The 19,820-nt window shown below is 38.9% G+C and overlaps 2 long non-coding RNA genes across 3 annotated transcripts in view; one reads left to right on the top strand and one right to left on the bottom strand.

Annotated features, from left to right (window-relative positions):
• Nucleotides 1-4,043: 4,043 nt before the first annotated feature.
• On the bottom strand, nt 4,044-5,560 carry LOC137841859 (uncharacterized). 2 transcript variants are annotated; one of them, XR_011088802.1, is made up of 4 exons: nt 5,444-5,560; nt 5,101-5,168; nt 4,587-4,744; nt 4,044-4,223 (listed from the first exon to the last, which is right to left on the bottom strand). It is a non-coding gene; the product is annotated as an uncharacterized lncRNA (long non-coding RNA). The 2 variants fall into 2 exon arrangements; XR_011088803.1 differs by having other exon boundaries at nt 5,519-5,557.
• Nucleotides 5,561-5,650: 90 nt separating this feature from the next.
• Nucleotides 5,651-19,820, top strand: part of LOC137841858 (uncharacterized) — a 57,777-nt gene continuing 43,607 nt past the window's right edge. Inside the window, exon 1 of the long non-coding RNA XR_011088801.1 lies at nt 5,651-5,795. This is a non-coding gene — a long non-coding RNA (uncharacterized lncRNA). The remainder of the gene's footprint in view (nt 5,796-19,820) is intronic.

Below are 19,820 nucleotides of genomic sequence, written 5' to 3'. Positions count from 1 at the left end.
ACCTATTGGGCATCATTAGTGCTTCCTGATTTCCAACAGATGTGTTTTTGGTTTCTGTTTGCTTGTTTGATTCATATTATGTGGTTAAACACAGTTTATTAGAAAGAATATGAAAAGAAACAGTTTTGATGCCCATTGACAGCTAGACACTTTTCCAGACCACCAACAAAACAGGTTTGTAAGAGAGAAGTAGGTTTTGTGAGTGGGTTGATCATTTACACAAGGCTTGCACAGGCCAACTCTGGGCATGCTCTGCTATCAAGGAGAAAAAATAATAGAAATTATCTCATACAGGTGTCAATGAATGGGATAATGAATAAATTAAAGCTGCAGCAAATCATGCAAGGAATGGATTCTGGTGTTGCTGGTGGTCCCAAATAAATACGTCAACCCCAAAGAACTCTTCATCTCTTTGAAGTTCAGGTGCAAACCTTAGTAGCTCTGGATTATGTCCAACACTCCTTGCAAGTAGCTGAGATTTAGATTACCTGGACTTTGCTTGGGGTTGGCTGTCAGATAAGAACTCTTGGTTCCTGCAGTTTTGCTAGGCTTAAAATAAAAAAAAAAAAAAAAAAAAGGCAAATAGTGCTCTCAGCCTTTTGTGCAATTGGGTCTTCATACTTTGGTCCCTAATAAAAGACGTTCTTTCTCAGCTCTGTAAACACTCTACTCTCAGCCTTTTATTGTTCTGTAGAAAGAGAAATGTGGCATAAAATGTGCGTAGGCAGGGTATCAATTTCCTTGTATTGATTTTTGAATAAAAGAATTGTTCATTTAATATTTTTGTTTGATTGCTTTATTAAATGTATTGATTTGCAGCACAAGCTTACAGAAGAAATAGGATGCCCATGGCTCACAGATATTCTTCAGCAAGAATCCCCATTAGATAATACATTATATGAAGAATTACAGCTGCTGAGGCTTAATTGTGATTAATTCATTCCCTCCCTTAGAGTGGATTAAATTTTAAATTTGCAAGTGTTTTAATCCTTTCTTGATAAAACAACTCTGAGCCGTCTGGAGTATGGCTATGTTATATATTATGGTAGGAATACATCTGTTTTGCTAAGGTTATGTTATAAATGACAGGAAGAGATTACTGTCAAGTAGTAGATTAATGTTTCAGAACTGTATATGCTATTATGGGATATGGAAGTGAAAACAGTCCTGCAACCAAATCAACACAAGTACTTTTGGAAAAGAAAATCAATATTATTACATCTAGTCAGCAGACAAAGAAACAAGTAGAGAAACGAACATCTTGGAGACTGTGAGTGCCAGAATTTGGACCCTTCATCAGTTTGCTCTCCCCTTATCTCTGCCTTATTGCATATACTAGTGCTGGGGCACGAGCAGAACCACCCAGATGTCCGTGCAGAGATGGTCCCTCTATGTACAAACAAGCACAGATGGCACTGTAATTTTCCTGATCCAAACCTATGGATCAGAAAATGAGAAGCTTTGACACAATAGAGATGTTGGTGGCTTTGATGTTTGTAGTGGTAAACCTGACGTCACATGGGATAACAAAACATGGAAAAAGGTAGCTCTTTAAAACAACTTGATCAGTTTGCAGAGCAGAGTATATGCCAGTGTTTAAAATAGGAGGAAATTTGATTTAGATTGCTAAAGAAACTCTCCCAGTCCTCTGTTCTCACACTCTTCATTAAAATACTGAAGTAGAATTTGAGTTACACTAACACCTACTTCTCTAGTGTTCTTAATTAAAAGCCTTGGGGGAAAGAAGGAAAAGTAATAAATAAATATTGCCTGAATCCAAGGATCATCCAGCTTCAGCCTTGCATCTAAATTTTAGCCTTTATGACCTTCATCCAGAATTAGGGGCCAGCCAACAAATGGAGGAATTCACAGCTATTTCTGCAATGTACAGAGGTGGGCAGAGAGTGGGTAGAGTTAAAAATTACAAGCAGAATTTGTACTTTAGGAAGCCACATTGTTTGGGCATTTTCCACCAATTTATGCTGAAAACAGTTCTCTACATGAATATCTTAAGGCAGATTTTTTTTCTGCTTCTGCTATTTAAAATGCATTTAATTGCTAAAAATGTTTCTAAAATGTTGAATAAGAGAATACTGCTGGTATAAATAGGTAATTCAAGCAGAAGTTTCAAAAATCAGTACAGTATAAAAATCCTGAAAATTGAACCTATATTTTACCATGTTTATTGAAGAATGAAACGTGCACAAACCACAGTACAATATTCATTTATAATTACGTTAATAAATCTAATAAATGGACTTAGGAGAAGCAGAGAAGAGAGCAATAAGAGGGGGGTCAATAATAAAATCAAACACTTCAGTTGAAGAGTACCTCAACAAGACTATTTAGTGCCATTCACACAATCACGTACATTTCTAAGCACCAGGGTACTCCAGCTCTGTTAGAAGGCACAAAGAGCCCCAGCAAGGACACTGGACTTGCAGAGCCCAGTTACAAACCTACTTCTAACAACACAAGAGCCATTTTTACAACTGCAGGTCACTCAGGGATATCTCTCAGTGCTTTCTGAGGCTTGTCCCAAGCTCTTTTTCAAGATCAGGTTGCATACATGGGCACTGAACCAGCAAGCCTGTCTTTGGGAGGGGTAAATATTACCCTGGGGCGCAGGGGTCCTGCATACCCAAGGCTGATTAGCACAGGGCCAGCCACAGTGGGCTGGTCACAGGCAGCTCCTGTCATCTGCTCCGAGAGCAGAAGGTGGGATATTTGCAGGAGCTCCTGCCAAAACCCTGCTCAAGACACCCAGTGTGGCTGTGTTCGAATACTTCCTTCCACACCGTTCTTGTCCGTGTGATCTTTCCCTCAGTTGCCTTGCTATCACTAAATCAACACCCAGCTTTTGGTGAAAAGGTAGTGAAAAATTGTGATTTTGCAGCGGGCGATGTAATTCGGAGCTCAGGGGTCCGGCATTGACATGCAGAGCAGGACCAGCTGCCACGAGCTGCAGGTGCTTGCTGAGGCTGGCGCCCCTGCAAAGATGACTCATTTTCTTTTCCGCAAAATTTTTGATTTCTAGGGAATGATCTATTCACTTGCCTTTTATACAACCTGTAGACAATTTGCTTTGTGTCCTGTCTATTTTTGGTCCATTTGTTTTCTTTCCATCTGTCCCTACCCCAGGACCTGATCTAAAAATAGAAAAGGAGTTAGTGTCCTCTAACAGGGGAGAAGGATCCTGACAAATGTTTCCATAGCTGTAGTAAAACAGTATGCGACCATCAGCCATGGAAGTTATTCACAACAAACTGACTGATTTATTCTTTATTTATCCTGAATAAATGCAGCATATATATAGACAAACATTTGTTTTAGAGCTGCTTCTGACTGCATCGTTAGGGATGGAAAGTTCTTGATGAAAAGCAATAGTCTGGAGAGCACTGCTGAGGTATCATTTTTCTGAAGGTTTCCATTTTCTGGGCATTTGAAAGAGCTGCAGGAGAAATTACTAACATTACATGCAACGAGGGTGATCCTTGGTTTGAGAGCATAGAATATAGAGCAATAGATGGATAAATCGCACATGCTTTGTCAATGAGAAATTTTATTCAGTTGCAAATCAGGTGTAACGAATAGCTGAAGACAGTGGCCTGAGGATGGACCTGAACCCTCACAGTTCACCAGTGAGCAACCCAAGCACCCTTAGTCAGGGAGCCCTGCAGCAGAGTCTCCCTGCAAGAACATCGAGGCACACTGGGGGATGCAGCAGTGAAAAGCTGAACAGCTGTTGCCTATGCTCAGTCTATGCTGTGGATAAACAAAGATTTAATTTTGCAATAATGTTTAAACCAGCATCTTTAGAGTGAACATATGTTTATACTCATTATGCATATGTTTATTAGAGCCGGTCATAATGTTTTGACAGAAAAGTCCAATGAGAAAATACAGTTTTGTCAAAACTGAAATGTTTTGCTGGATTGTTTCAATCTCTTCTTCTCAGTAATAGTAAAATATTTAACTTCAAGGCAGTAAACATTTCACTTTAATTTTCCTATCACAGTAGAATATTAATATTTAGTAGAAAGCTTCCTTATTATTGAAGCAAAACATGTCAATGTTTCTGATTAACCACTTTTGGGACTCTTCTTCTCTAGATTTTTTATTTTTTTTTTTAACATTTCATCTTCAGATTTGGAATTATTTGCAAAATTCAGTCTGCCCCCTCCCAGAGAGAGGAGCAGCAGTCCAGGCTGTCACTGCAGAGCCTCTACCTACTGAGCACACAAGACATGGGAACAACCACTCCATGAGGCAAAGCTTGAAATTATGCTTCCTGAGATGAACAGTCTTGCTAGTTCTCATGGTTTTTATCAGAGGCATACCACTCCATGTTGTGTTTTTTAAAGCCAGTTCCCAGTATCTATTGATTTATATTAAAGTCAAAGTAAAGAGGAAACAATCATCAGCATGACACAGACATTTTCTGGCCACTGTGGTTTTTGAATGAAAATCTAAAATACGAACCAAGAGGCTCAGAAACCAGAAGTCAAACAAAAGTAGCCCAAATGGCTTTTGAAAAGCCTTATGTTTTTTCCTAAGTCAGTCTCATGATTTTTCTTGGCTCTGACCAAGTATTTCCAAGGATCAGAGGCTGACAGTATTATAATCTTCCTTCTGTTTCTCTCAATGCATATGTTATGTTCAAGGTTTTTCTTCGCCTTAAGATGCTCCTTTTTCTGCCTTCTGAAGTAGATGTTTTTGACAGTCAAATTCACCTCTTCTGCTACTGAAAAAGCCCATTTTATGGAAACTGTTATGCTCATTTTCTCCAGATCAAAGGGAAGACAAAAATACAACTATTTGTGCACTGAGTTGTATCATTTTATTAAAGCTTGACCCTAATAAAGCATGGTAAAAGCTGGCTCAGAACGAGAGATGGATACCAACAAGCAAAGGACAGGCAGAGTGCATTAGGAACAGCAAAAATGAAGGAGCTCTTACAAGAAAAGTGCAGCAAGATTTGAAGATGTTGCAGTGTCTAGCTTAAGTTTTAGTAGGATTTGTTGTTCTGAAGTACGTAGTGTTTTTTTCTGTTTACTAGATATAAGTATAATTGAGAGACTTTCATAAAGTAAGACCTACCTTTATCTTCCCTTTGTATAGTACCCAGCACCAAAGAAACAGGAGAGCAATCCACCCTATTTACTATACTTTAACAAGTAAGAGAAAGGTAAGTCAACATTGAATTACAGTGCTAATCTTGAAGTGTGCTCAACCAGAAGAACAAAGGCAGCCCAGTGCCTCCCACTGCCCCCAGGATCCCAGTACTGTAGCCCCCCCATAGCTGTAACTGCTGTACAGAAGAGCCCAACCAAAGCAATATTCAGAGTGCAAGAAAAACTACACTGTCTAGAAGCACATAACATGAAGAAAACAACTGAGAAGAGCAGTATCAGAAGCCCCCACCACAACAAAGGTATCACACCTTAAAGCCTCCACGAGCTGACTACAGTTATTAAAACATACAAATAAGAAAGTTGATGATATATCCATACACTACCTACAACCACTAATGCATAAAGTCCCCAGAAGACATAACTTTATGCTAAGCAAGCCAGGACAAGAGGAAAATCTTAAATACCACTCATATTCCACACCTGATAGGACATTTGCAGGTGTCTGCGGTGAGGATGCAGATGGCACCAGCTGGCATTGCTCTCCCATAAGAGTATTAAAGCAGATGAGAAGTCCCCAACATCTTTTTTTTTTTTTTCTACTCAAAGTGGTTGCTGAAGGGCTAGAGCCATGGAGGTGTTCTTCTGCGGGTCCAGCACAGAGTAAGTTTTTGCAGAATTAATCCCTTTGTAAATGTTTTCAAGCGTTTTGCATGTGTATATTTGGAGAGTCTAGAGCTGTTCTTGTTGTTCTGTGGTATAATTCATGCAGTTATCTTTTTAGTAAAATACAAATGCAATAGAAATAAATTTTACTGTCTATTATGTAACTTAGTAAAATATATTTAGGCTATGTAGAAAGTGCTGTTTTTATTTTCTTTGAGTTTGACATTTCTTGTTCCTCTTGTGCTGTTGTGAGGTCAGCCACATACAGCAATTGTTTTAGCTACTGCTATTTATAATGGATGAGTTCATTTAAAAAAAAAAAAATGCTGTTTTGTGTCTTTCTGGCTTTTCTAAAGATAAAATTGGGCATTTACTAAGTGTCTCAGCTTACTAACTGTTCCTTGGACTCATCCATAAGCTATAGATTTGGCTAGGGAAAGCTGCCCTAACTACAGAACATACGAGGAAGCATGTTCCTGTGCAGCAACATAGGAGAGCCTAGTGTTATGGTACTGTAGTGTTTGAACTTTTATTTTCTACAAAAAGTGAAGGTTAGCATGTAGAAACAAAATTGATTTTATAAGACCTAACGTTAATAAAATGCTCTGAAGCTTTCAATGTCCTGAGAGCTGGCTGTGTTGCTTGTAGACGCTGGCTTGAGTCTGGCAGGGCTGTGAAGAGCTGCAGTGCATCAGAACTGGGATGGCAACCTTTGTAAAAGAAAAGATGAGAAGTTTCCATACACGTATCTATGTGCTTTAGACATGACAATGGAATTTCACAGATTTGAAGCCAGTTACCAGCTGTGCAACAAGGGCTGGAAGACACTCTTAGTAATCTGATAGACTTGAACATAAAGTACTAATTTTCCTTTCTTGAGGGTATATCTGTTGAAAGGTACCCTCTATAACTTAGTGGTTAAAGATAAATTTAGGAATGTGTGTGTGTATATATATATACATACTATTTTCAATAGCAACTGTGATGGTAGTAGAACATGTGGTCATGAATCCGTTTAGGGCTTACTTCCAACTATCATACAAGTTTATTTTTTAATGTGACCTCTTTGTCTTTCTCCTCTTTCCCCCCTGCCATATAATACTTGGCTTGAAGACTGTAGTTCTCAATGGGGCTATTTCTACTGTTTGTGATGGGGTCTGGATCTGACCCAAGGGGAGGGTGTGTAGAATAGAATAGGTCCCCAGTGGATAGGGTAAGAGTGACTTCCTTTCTTTCCTAGCAATCAACAAATAGCCACCTCACCTGTTTGTTTTTGCTCTTTCACTCCTGCAATTCAATAGCTATTGTCAAGCCCTAAGCTCAAAGCGTGCGAGCTATGTATGAAACTGTGCAGATGGGTGAAACAGATCTGATATGATCGTGTTTTAGCAGCTAGCCAGGTGGACCTCTGAGGCAGAATGAAGTGCTGAGAAACAGCTTCTCCATGATGGAGTCCTAGCTGGAAAAGGTCTCGCTCCTTAAGGTAGCCTGGCTCTGCCTTTGATGCCTTTTCTGGTTATGAGGTCCATGTGGGCTGCCCTACAACTGTCCTGCTTCCTCCCTCTTTAAGTACCTCCTTCCCTAGATCTCAGCTCTATGGGCAGCTCTGGGTTCCTACTTTCATTGTTAGGCACATGGATGATGCAAAACAGTTTGCATGACAATTGGTAGAAGAAACATTAAATTACAGATTATTTTTTTGTTTGTTGTAAGAGGATACAGTCTGCAAACAAGCAGATTAGGAATTTCTTTTGCAGGCTTCAGCTAGCTTCTTGTTTAATCTGCCTTTACTTGAATAGGAGTTATTCTCTTCTGTTTGGGAGAAAAATTACTCTGTCAGGATGGTGTATGGCTTATTGTAGCCAAGCCAACATACAATGACAAAGCAATTTGATGAAGTTAACTTAATTGAAATTGTGCATTGATGGCATAGGGAATCCATCTACAGGGCTGTATGGTTCAATTTGGAAATGATCCTGACAATCAGAATGTGCTCAATACTCTGATTGGGTATTTGGTCAGAGTTCTTAACCACCATGATAAATACTTTAAATAGGTACAGCTTGTGAAATGTAAATACTGACACGAGGTTATTTACAAATAGCCTCTGGGTGTCCAGTGACCTGACTGGTATTATAGCAGCCATTCCATCTATTTCATGCTGGAGGACTGCAAGTGGTATGGAAAGAGCAATTTGCTCTGTTGCAAACATTTTGTATTTTTTAGTTTCAACTTATGTCAGTGTTGCTGGTTGATGGCCAGCTGAAGACCTCTTTGAGCAGCAGCTCCTCATTAGTACCTGCAAATGTGCTGGTAGAGCTGTCTCAGGTGGGGAAAGCCTGTTGTGTTCCCACAGCTGGCTTCCACTGAGTTTCTTTGAAGATCCTCACAGAATATTTACCTGTCTAGGATACAAGCACGATATTTTCCAAAGCATATTGAGTAATTTTTGTGGCTTTAAACAAAGAATGGGGGAGTTATCTTCTATAATCAGAGGGCTGTGTTGCCCCCTAACTGGGAGAGGCCCAAAACTGCTGGAATACTAGCTGAATCAAATTGGTTTGGCTGATCTCTGAAGATTGAATCTGTTCATTATCCAATTTGATGGTACTTCTGTAAGAGTCCTTATATGTTTGTCAAAGAAGGCAGATCTGAGAAATTCTGTAACAGCTTTGCTGGCAAGGCATTTCATCTGTTAGAAAATTCATATAGCTACTAATCTGTGCATTCAAAATATTTCTACGTACAATTTAAATTACTCAAGTTTCAGAGAAAAACCTTTAACAGATTGAAAGTGCTGATCTTACAGACTGTAAATAGCATAAACAACATTGGATTGTCTTTTGTGTGAACAACATTAATGATTCACAAGAGGATGAATGTGGATCACTTCAGCAGTCTTGATGCAGATTCCAGGTGTCTTTTTTTCTAATAAAACCTATACTTTATATATATGCTTATAACTATATATAGGTTTCTATATGCGTAACATCACAGAACATATTTCTTTGCTTTATCCTGTCAGTAACTCAAGTTCTCTTGTCTTATTTGAAAGCTCAACATTCGGTTTTATTTTGACTTATAAACTGTTTGAAGCAAGACAAATGACAAGGCAGCTGAGGAATTTGAAGGTAGTCAACTACTCAAATTGCATGTAAAGGTCAGGGTCCAATTAGCTATGCTAATGTGCTAGCCTGTGCCCTCCTCTGACCAGGCTGCAAGTTGCTGACACCCGATGATTCTCCTCTACAGAGGATGGGGCCTCTGAAGGTTCCTGGTGTCAGTGCAGAACAGTGAGAAATAAGATGAGGTACTCCAAATATTTTTTCCTATCCATTCTTCCTGCTCTTAATCCACACCAGAGTGGGTGATTTCCTAGAGCCAGGTGTGCCAGGAAACTTTGAAAAGTTTAACAGCACATTTACAGAAAGGATCTTTTGCCACTCCAGCAATGAAGAGTGACCCTAACACGACTCACCAGCAGATGTGAATGAATGCCAATAAGAAGTGCAGGACAGCCTGAAATGAGCTGACCTCTTCTGTCTTGAGTGTCTGTGCCTGTGAAGTGTCCCAGACACTACTGTCCCTTGCTCCAAAGGCAGAAAGTTGCAATTAAAAGTAAAAGCAGCAGCAGCTGAAGGCTTATCTGGCATCCTATCATATAAATTAGGATATGCAGGGGCTCTGGCTTTAGCCTGTTTGGAATGAAGTACTAATTTGTTTCAGGTTTTTGACCAGCTTTGGCAAGAGCTGGGCACTTGGTGAATATATACCAATAGCAGACTCACTGACCAGTGTTCTATTTTTTTATTTTTTTTTTTACTTCTGGAGGTGTGCTTTATAGCTGCCAGGTTTATGCTCAATGTGTCTCACTATAAAGAAGCATATATTTATTGTAGGATAGAGATGCAGAACTATTTATATAGATGGCATGTTCTTGGAAGGAAGTCAGTAGTGAGACTGAATCAAGAGGACTCCAGATAAAAAGAAGAAATAACTCATCTCACTTCTGCATGAGTCTCCTAATTTCTGTTAATTTAGTCCCTGTCAAAAATCAAGATACTAAAGAACACTGTGTAAAAGGTTATATGGCCTTTCCAAAATTCTGACTACTTGTGTATTCAGCTAACATGTATGAAGGCAAGTTAGAAGCCTTTAGAAAACAATCTCTGTATACCAAGGTGCAGACAATCTTTATAGCTTTTATTCTACAGCAAGTCTTCTGCAAAGGAACCTGAAGCACTCTTTCACATATCTAATTTAGAGATTTGAGGCCTTGCTCTTAGAGGTGCTCTCTACTGTTATTGCCAAAAAACAATGAATCTGTCCAAATAACCTCTCATTCACCCCACTTTTAACCACCTGTTTTAGAAGGTTTTGGCATTTTATGAATTTATGTAGACCATGCCAGGACAATAAGAACCTAATGTTCCTGGAACACTACTGGTTCTCACTGTGATTTTCTGTCCTGGCCAGTTGTATAAGAACTGGATATATTTTGAAAAAATTGTATAAAAAATGCTGAGGAATTAATAACACTTCATATAATTTGCAGAAAGGTTGAATTAATGTGACTGATCATCAATTTGGTTTTCTTCCAGTTACGTAAAAATGACTGCAGTGATTTTTGTCCTATGTGATGTGAAGACCTCAGCTCAGCATGAAAAAAAACTCAAGAGATGCTTCAAGTTACGTTTCCCTCTTTTCTGTTATGACATCTAAAACATTAGCATATGTACATGACTGCTCAGCAGTTATTTCTGATCCTCTGGTTTAAACTTGATGCAACTGGCCGATCTCTTTTTCAGAGCCAGTTAGCAAACAAAAACATTGTTTTCAGAGTGGTTCAGATATGTAAAAATATTTAAGAATCAAATTAATCCAGTCTGGCTGCTAACTTTTTCCCCAGTTACTTTTGCAGTTGCAGGAAACAATCACATTTATTTTACATACTTGATGTAAAACCGCAGTATCTTTAAATACAGGAGTTGTATTGCATCTATGTATGGATGTATTTCAAGCACTGTAAGGTGCACTTACAGTACTGCAGTCCCTCCATCTGCATTCTCTTGGGAGTGATTGCTTTACATTGTGGAGTTCTTCTCTGGAGCAGAAACGGGTATTTGTACACTTCTTGGGTGGCTGATTGAAGTCTATTCTCAGTTTATCGAAGTGCAACACTCATGGATTTCCAGATGCACAAGACAGTAAGAAGAAAAAAGATATATATAAAAGTTATCTGAAAATTTCTGATGGCAGAGCTTCAGTCTTCATAAATTGTATGTAAATTGTGCGGCTGGAGTGGTAGATGGTGAAAGGATTGTGTTAAAGGCTATTTTCACTGAGTGTGGAATTGTTAGATTATGCTGATGGATGTATTGTTGTTTGAGAGGTGAAATCTGGAGAATCACTACCTCAGTACAGAAAATGACCAATGACGCACAAACCACTGGAGGATGCTGTTAGCCGGTCTCTAATAATGAGCTATTGATAATGGTTACATTGTCTTTTGGCCAGGATACTCCATCCTGATGATAAAAGCATCTAATAGCAGAATTACAGCCTTAGCAAACAGGTGAAAGCTAGAGAACACTTTTGAAAGCGAGTATAACTCTTCATTAAGAACAAATATTCTCTTCTAAAAATAATAGAATAAAGGATCTAGAGAATGAAGAGTTTGTTTTGCTTCCACCCATTCAATGGCCTTATTTTGGTTATTCAACACAAAACAGATTCACTTTGAGTATATGGACTGATGGATGATTCATTTTAATTTTGTTTGGAGAGTACAAAGAACTTGATATAATTGTGTGGGGAATCTGGGTGAACCTCAGGTCTGGCTAAAGCAGTCAGTCTGGGTAAATGTGACTTAGGTGAAACTCAGGTCTTTTGCAACTCTGTTCCCATTACCACTCAGTGTCATGTTGGGTATTGGATTCACCCCTCTAGCTTTTATAAATCTGTTGGTCTAATTCTAGAAAAGGTACAGTTTGCTTTGAGATGTATGGATGACATAGACTAAAAGTGCATAATTTCTACCATGGTAACTCATCCAAGAATAGTAAAAATAAATATTCTGTTTAAAAAAAAAACAAAACAAAACAAACAAAAAAAAAAACCACAGCTAAAAGTTGTAGCAGCAAGCTAAGGTATTAGCTTATAAAAAATGGGGTCTTCTGCTACTGAAATTTTGATCAAACAAGGCTTTCCTATTTTTTAGCAGTACCTGAAGTCACCTTACTTGAAAAGCTATTCTGTTTTTTTCCAAAACTTTTTTCCTTTCAGAAGCATACAGTAGAACTTGTCAGACAAAGGTTCTTTCAGAACAAGAGTACTTAATTGTTTCTGCTTTATAGCAGCAGTCTGCATAAAATGGAGAAGGAAATGAGAACATGAGCAGTGGTAGATGGAAACATGAATGAGGACATAGCAGAAACCTTGCGACCTGCGATCACTGCAAATTTGCTTGGTTTACCTCGAATCATTATTTTTCATAGGTTGTGCTGTGTAGAGAAAGGGATTCAAGGTCAAACTTCTATGGAGGTGACATCTATTTTTAAACTGCACAGATGGCATGAGCCCCCTCTCTAGAGCTCTTCTCCCTGCATGTAAGTTCAGGATGTGTTGGAGTATAACCCTAGCAGCATGCTAATCTGGTCAGCACACTACATGTTTGTACTAAGCTTTGTACCCCCAGCAGGCCAGTCCCTGACATGCTGGGAAGTGAGGTCCCCTGGGTCTGGAGACTTCACCTGCTCTCAGGGACAAATGTGCTTGTTTGTATACACGCAGAGGGTAATGAAGCTCCATTGTTTAAAAAAATAAAAACAATTACCCCCATATACACACTGTTCTTAAAGTGTATTGGTTGGTAGCTCCATTTCTCTAACTTAAAAACACTTCCTAGAACCCACACCAAATAAATCCAAGCCCAATTAATATGTGCATTACTTTTTGTGCTGGCATACTGCAGTTACAGTTAATTCTGCTGCTTTCCTGCTTCTGGAATCTATAGGAAGCAATAATTCTTTCCATTAACTAAGGAACTATGCTTTTTTAGGGTATGTCTGGACTGTCAATCTGTCTTGGACTCTGTTGGCAAATGCAAGCCAAGTGTGGCTTGAGAACTCTTCAGCTGCATTAGCCTAGTACTGTGTCTTAAGCTAATATGGCTTGCTAAAATGGATGGTTTGGTCAATCTGACAGTTTCCTGTGTTTTCTTTTCTTAAATTTTCCTTCTGTGCACTGCTTGAAAAGCCTGGTGTCTTGGATTCAACCCAGAACCCAAAGACTTTCCTGATGCCTTTATACAGGGCATGCTGTGCCTCAGCACTTTTCTGCACAGCATAGGTGTGCTAGGTCATGATTTGATAAAGTTTAGCTTTGACTAAGTTCAGAGTGTTACATTAATAATTACATAATTATATTGAAGATTTCCATAATAACCTGCTGCTTATGACTGGGTGAAAGACAAATGTTTCTTAAACTGTTATTGTTGTATATTTCCTTAAGACCTTCCCAAATGAAAGCTTTCTCCCTTGCATAAACTTTTGAGTAAACATGAAATAAATTCAGCTCGAACTTGATTTTAAACTGTTCATTTTTCTTGTGCTCCCTGGAAACTGTAAAAGGTTTTTAATTTTTCTTTAACTTCCTCTTTCCTTTTCCTCCCTTTCAGCCAGTGTCATTTCTGTAGCCTGTTTAGTTACAGCTGTCCCTCAAAGCTGCTGCATGAAATGTGTTGGATGGGGTGTTATTGATTTTGCAGCACTGGCTATGAGTGATGTTGGATAATGTAATGCTGCTGCTGAAGAGATGAGTTTCTTTAACCCTTTACATGTTTACTCTGTGCCTGCTTGAGAGAAGGTGTTAAATGTGAGAATTGCTTTCTGGGGCACTGTAAGAGAACACCCTGTACAGTTTGCTGGTGTATTTAAAGAGCTCTTCATGCTCTGTGGATAGTACATGGTGCTTGTCAGTGATTAGCAGCATATAGTGTTACAGGTGGGATTTCACTGAAGGAGATTCTACAGCAGGAAAAAGGGAAGCTTTTATCTCTGTAATATGGGGAAACATTGCTTGCTTTCATTAAATGTTTCTATTTTAAATGGCATATTTTATTCCTTATAATTAATGTAAGGTATCTGAAGAGTATTTGAATATTATTCAGATCCTGTTCTGACTTCTGTAGTCAGTTACTTTAATTTCTAGCGTGCTTATGGTCTCGTCAGTGGTTGATGAGTGCTAAATGTAATACTAGTATCATTTGCACTGCTATGAACTATTGGAAGTGCAGCACAGATGCTGCAGATGGGGAAAACTGGTTTAAAACCAAGGTGGAAATGTAATGACAGGCAGCACAAAAGCAATTAGTAAAGGGTAGATTCATGGAAATAGAAAAGATTCTTGGGAGTTGGAACTTGTAGCCTCATTATGTGTTTTGATTAGTTGTATATGTGGCCTGCCCTGCTGCTTCTGTGTTTGTCTCAGACCAACTGATCATCCTAAAACTGCTTAGGTGCTATCCTGGTAGATGTGAAATGTGTTCACCAGGTTGAAATGGGCCTCATATGGGAAGGTCCCTCAGAATTTGGTGTTGGGACTAATCCTAACCTACTTCAGTTTGCAATAACTTGTCTGAAAATGTGAAAACAGCAGGATTTCTTCTGCTGGAAGACAAAATGTTTGAACAGTTTAGAAACAAACTGTTCAATTTAGTCTATCCTTCCCTGTGCTCCTTTTACCCAGCCAGTTGTTTGTCTTCATCCCAATATGAGTGCTAATCTGTCATATGGGGGCCCAGTAGGAATTCTCTTTGGATGGGAAAGATGACAGGAAGGAATACAGAAAGCCAAGGGAGAACTGTTTTTAGTGGCAATGCACTCTGCTAGCATTGGGGGGGCTGAAGATGATGGCTGTTATCCTGGGAGAACAGTTCCAAAATGGGGTCAGAAAAACTTAAGCACCTCATAAAACCTGTTATTTTTTCTGATGACTGCATTCTGTATCTATAAAATGGATAGCTCAATTGAAGAGTTCCTCAAATTTTACTGGGTTCAGTGTTAAACTCTGCCAAGAAACACTGCATGGAGAATTCTTGTATTAAGCACAGTCAACCTCAGAAAGCATTTTGTTCTTGGGTAAAACTAGAGCAGGGCTTTCAGTTAAACACTGGCATCTAATATATCTGCAAAGCTGTATTTAAATGTTCAATTTTAATTTAAAATTAGATGCAGGTAACACCAAATTTTTCCACCTGGTAAGTAGGCTATGCATACATAGGGTTCCTTTGAAAATGATTTTCTTCAGTAGGTCAGAAGAGGTCAGCCTGGGACTAAGGGAGTTTGCAGAGTTAGCATTGAGTAAGTTGTCAGTCTGCCTAGCTGGGACATGGCTAGAAAGTGAATTTAACTCTCACCGTAAATTTCTTGTCTTGAGTATCTTGAAGGCAGAAATGTTTATCTTTAGAAACTGGTGATCACAGTGGTATTCATAAAGTAATTATAAAATATGAATATGCTTTAGAGTCCCAAACCCTGAGTTTTTCTTTTCTAACAACATTCTTGATACTTCTGTTGATATGTCAGTGTCTTGAATAGGATATCTGGTTTACAATTTGCTTGAAACCGTTAGTTTTCAGCCTGCCAATTCACTTAGCCAGAAGTGCATTGGTTTCCATCAGACTGGCTTTCCAATTAGAAATGCCATTGGGTAACTTTTGCACATTAAAACTAGAAGGAAAACTAAAGTGCTGTACAGAGACTGACATTTTGTATACATGATCTTCCTTTTTCAATTTAACTTTTTTCCATGCCATAAAATCCCTGAAATACATGGACACAGCAAGGATGGAGTCATTGGAATATCATGAGCCAGAGATGTTTTCAGTGAATGCAAAACATATGAGACTGTGATTTAGCTGGTGCATGTAAGTCAGTGTGCCAATACTAGCAAACTATAGAAGTTTTCTTGCAGTACCCGGTCTTATAAGTTCTTGGACCTTTATCACAGAAGCTGAAGGTCTGAAATTCAAGGATGGAATGAGCTAGAGCATTGTAATGTGGGATTGATGGGCCAGTTGCTTGAAAAGCACTCTGCAGATAAGTATGAGTTGTATTTCTATTGCAGTGCTGTCTCAAGCATGAGGCTCAAACAGAATTAACTTCACTAAAGCTTAAAAGAAATCAAGTTAATGTGACGTTAATCAGGATTTCTGTTTTCCGCATGTGTAAAGGACCATCTTGCTTAGCGCTGGCTTATCTCAGAGTGGAGGAAATCTCCTGAAACATTTTAGTGTAGGTATTGCTGTTTATGTGAAGTGATGGCAGGGGCTGAGGGTTGATTTTTACCAAAATTAACTGTCCTTTAAGAATGCTTAAATTCTCTGAAAACTTAAAAGAACTTACACAGTTCTCTGAAAATGTGACAGGTGCTTGGCTTCCATTCTTGTGTAGAACAGAACTGTATGAGCAGTAGGAATATTTGCCTCATTAAACTGTAAAGAATTTCTCAGGGAAAACTGTGGTTATAGGTACCTTCTAAAATGTTTGCTTATGGTGTCAACCAATATTAGCTGTAGAATTAATAAATTCTGTTGTTGACCCTTCCACCAACTATCACTTTTATTGTAAAAACTCATTCCAGGGATTATTTCATAATTTCATAACTTCCAAGAATAATATCACTTGGATGCTTTATGCTCTAGACAAGTATTTGAATATGTCCCGGGGGGAGGGGGAGAATCATAAAATTATTTCTATTTAGTTTCATAGAGGTCTAAATTTGTTGGACTGAAGAAATAAAGGAGTTGTCCATTGAGCCCCTTCCAGCATTAACAGCGCTGTAGAGCTGGTTACTTTCTTTAAACATCTGGATCTGAACTTAAGACCTCATAAGTAATAACTCTGTCTAAACTGCACTACAAGTTCTGAGCAAGGAGGATTTATCTTGCTTTAGTGCAAATGAAAGGAGAGGCTATTGCTACTCAACAGTTAATGAACCAGTAAAACATCTTTAAAACCAATATAACTGATTCTTTTCTGTGTAGTTAGCTTTGGCCAGTGATGCTCTCCAGCTGTGGAGGGGCTTGAGCTATAGCTTTACTTGATTGTGTTGTGTTCTTCCTCCTCTATCTTAATGTGGAAGGTTGACAGGGGAGATGAAGGTTGATTATTTATGGTAAAAATGATAAAACTTTTATGCAAATGAGTTTGTCAGGTGTTAATAGCCTGAAGCATGGTAGCTTGTGGAGGTAGGAGTGAGATCAGGATTCTTGTGTCTGGTGCTGGAGTGGGTAAGGTGCAGCTCTGTTCTGCTTCATGTGGAAATGGAAAAGGTAAGACTACACAGGCTGGCAGAAGTTTTATGGGCAAATGGAGGTTGATCATGATTAAAGATGCCTTCCAGCAACATCTGGTGGTTGCAGACGGGTTTGTTTGACCCACCACCCTCCACCTGTTTGTCTTGTTTCTGCAAGAAGTTATTGTGCCTGGAGGTGGGTTAGCAGAAGTGAGCTGATTCTCTGCAGACATCAGGCTGTGAGCTTAATCAAACAAAGTGGGTTTAGCAAATATTCACTTATAAAAATGCACTTACAGTACATGTAGAATGTATGCTTACTGCCACAGCCACAGACCACTGTGGGTCCTGTCTGTGTACATACACAATTTCACTTCTTGCTCTTCCTCAAATGCAATTTGGGCCTCTGAGGCGTTCTCATGTCACTGTTTTGCCATCTGTGGTGTCTGGCAGAAAGTGCAGGACGACCTTGTTGTCACTGCTTAAGGAGGCTTTGAGCTTTACAGCATCTTTCATCTGAGCTCTCCAATCACATTACAAAGATGACACTGCCTCGTGACACCAGGCAGTGTTTAGCACACAGCCATTCCTTTCTGAAGGTCATGAAAATAACCAGAGTATTAGTAGCTCCTTGGTAGCTATAACCATCATTAACATGCAAGGGGATGTTATTCCATAGGCTAATAAAAGTGTCATTAAGTAAAGACATGACAACTTGGTTTCCTGCTCTTCCTACCATTATAATCCCTGGCTGGGGATGTTTCCTTAGCACATAGCAAACTATGGAAAAGCTGTGGTTTCCAGTCTTTTTTGTGCTTTTGTTCTGAATACTGATGGATTACTCGGTCCCTGCATTCAGACCAGATGATTTTGTGGGAAAGAGATCAGGCAGTGCAGGATATCTGCGCTGTGATCAGAGCCTGAACACCAGGGCTGTCTGGCCTGTCCAAGGTGTGGTCTTGGACTGCACAGGTGCTAGGGGAAAATGCAGTTTCAGAGCATCCTATAGAGCTGCAATGTAAATGGCAGGGGGCTGTAATGCTGTAGGCTCCTGACTGTGCAGCTTCACTTGAGGGCCAGGCTGGAATATGATGAACATTCCTCTCCAAGCAGATAGCTGTAATAATAACAGAGGCAGCAAAGGTTGAGTTTGGCACACTGAGCTGGTGTATAATATAAATGTTCTCTTCTTTCGATATCTTTGTGCCAAGGGACTGAACAAAGTGTCCATTAATTGAATATATTTCTTGCATATATTTTTGCTTCAATTTCATTTTTCTCTCATATTTTGATAAAAGCCAGAGATTCCGTGTTATATTATGAATATGGATTTGTAGCCAGCAGCTATGTGGAAAAATCAATACATTTCCAGTTCACTCCCAGGTGTTTCTACTAACTGGGAGGGCAGTGTCTGCTGCCAGGAATGTATTATGCTGCCTGCTGATTAAAATGGATCAGAGTAAAATGGCTAAAAACTATTGCAGGTTTAAGGAAGTTGTGTTCAGGGGGGTTATATATTGCCTGAATTAAGCCTCAGTTAAATCAAAGATGAGCTCAAATGAGGAATGCAAGCTATGCTACTTCAGAGCTAATTAAAATATACAGTTCTATTAAAATTGTTGCACACCTTTAACGAATCTATGTAAATCAAGTCAGACACTTTGTGACAGATCAGTGAAAAATGACCTACCCTAAAGTGATACTCATTGCTCAGCTACTTGTCTGCAACTGAGTCCTCTAATGGAAAACATGTGAAATGTATTTACTGAAGGAGCAATGTAAAGTGATAGCTAAAAGTGTATAACAGACAAAGCTGAAAAGAATATAGAAATAAAAATGAGGGGTTTTTTTGAAAGCTGTAAACAGTCTCTGATCAAAAAAATCCCTGGCAATTGTGCAAAAAAGAAAGTGATAATGCTTGTCTGCATTGCAATTGCAGATTTCGTTTTGGACATGATGAGTTGGGATGCTTCTCTCTAAATCTGAGCCAAAGGCTGTGCATAGTTAGATTTAAAATAGCAGTCTGAAAACATCTAGAACTCTCTTTTGCTGCATGCTGTCACATCTTGGAAAACATGCTGGTTAATTAAGAGACTGCAAATGAAATGTTTGCTAAGTGAAATTGAAGGCAGTTGTAGTAGCAAGCTGCTTGGAGTTGTATCAATATTATTTGAGATAATTTGGGTTATGATTCATTAGTAGGTATAGAAACATATATAAAAATACAGATATAGAAAGCTTATGTTTCAGGGATGAAAAAAATATTAGTCATATTATTTCCCAAGAGATATCATCCAACTGTTAATGTCATCAATAGGATTCCAACATCCCTGGGTGTAATTAGCAAAGCTCTGGCTGAAATCACTGGGTAATGAATTCATTTCTGTGCACTAAGCATCTTATGGCTGGGAGCTCCCTGTCTAAGACTTGATAGTGTAACACCCAGACCCATCTGAGAATGCTACCTGCACCCTGTGGGATTTTTTCCTAAAAAGAATATTGTAAAACAAATTCATGCTGTTGACTTGTGTGAATATTCACTGTGGTTCTTCCATGGTACAACAAATATGTTCCTTATTTAGAAAAGCTATTGCATGTGTTGAAGTTTTACTGCTCCTGTAAGGTCCTGCTAGGTATAAATGCCCTCACTGTAAGTTAAGAATGTATTTTAACTACTGTTGGGCTTTAAATTAAGAGAAAAAAAAAAGACATGAGTTTTCTGGC

Source organism: Anas acuta, chromosome 18 (assembly GCF_963932015.1).
Source record: "Anas acuta chromosome 18, bAnaAcu1.1, whole genome shotgun sequence".
NCBI classification, from domain to species: Eukaryota; Metazoa; Chordata; class Aves; order Anseriformes; family Anatidae; genus Anas; species Anas acuta.
Note: the sequence above shows the minus strand (reverse complement) of the source record. Positions and strands in the feature narration are given on the sequence as shown.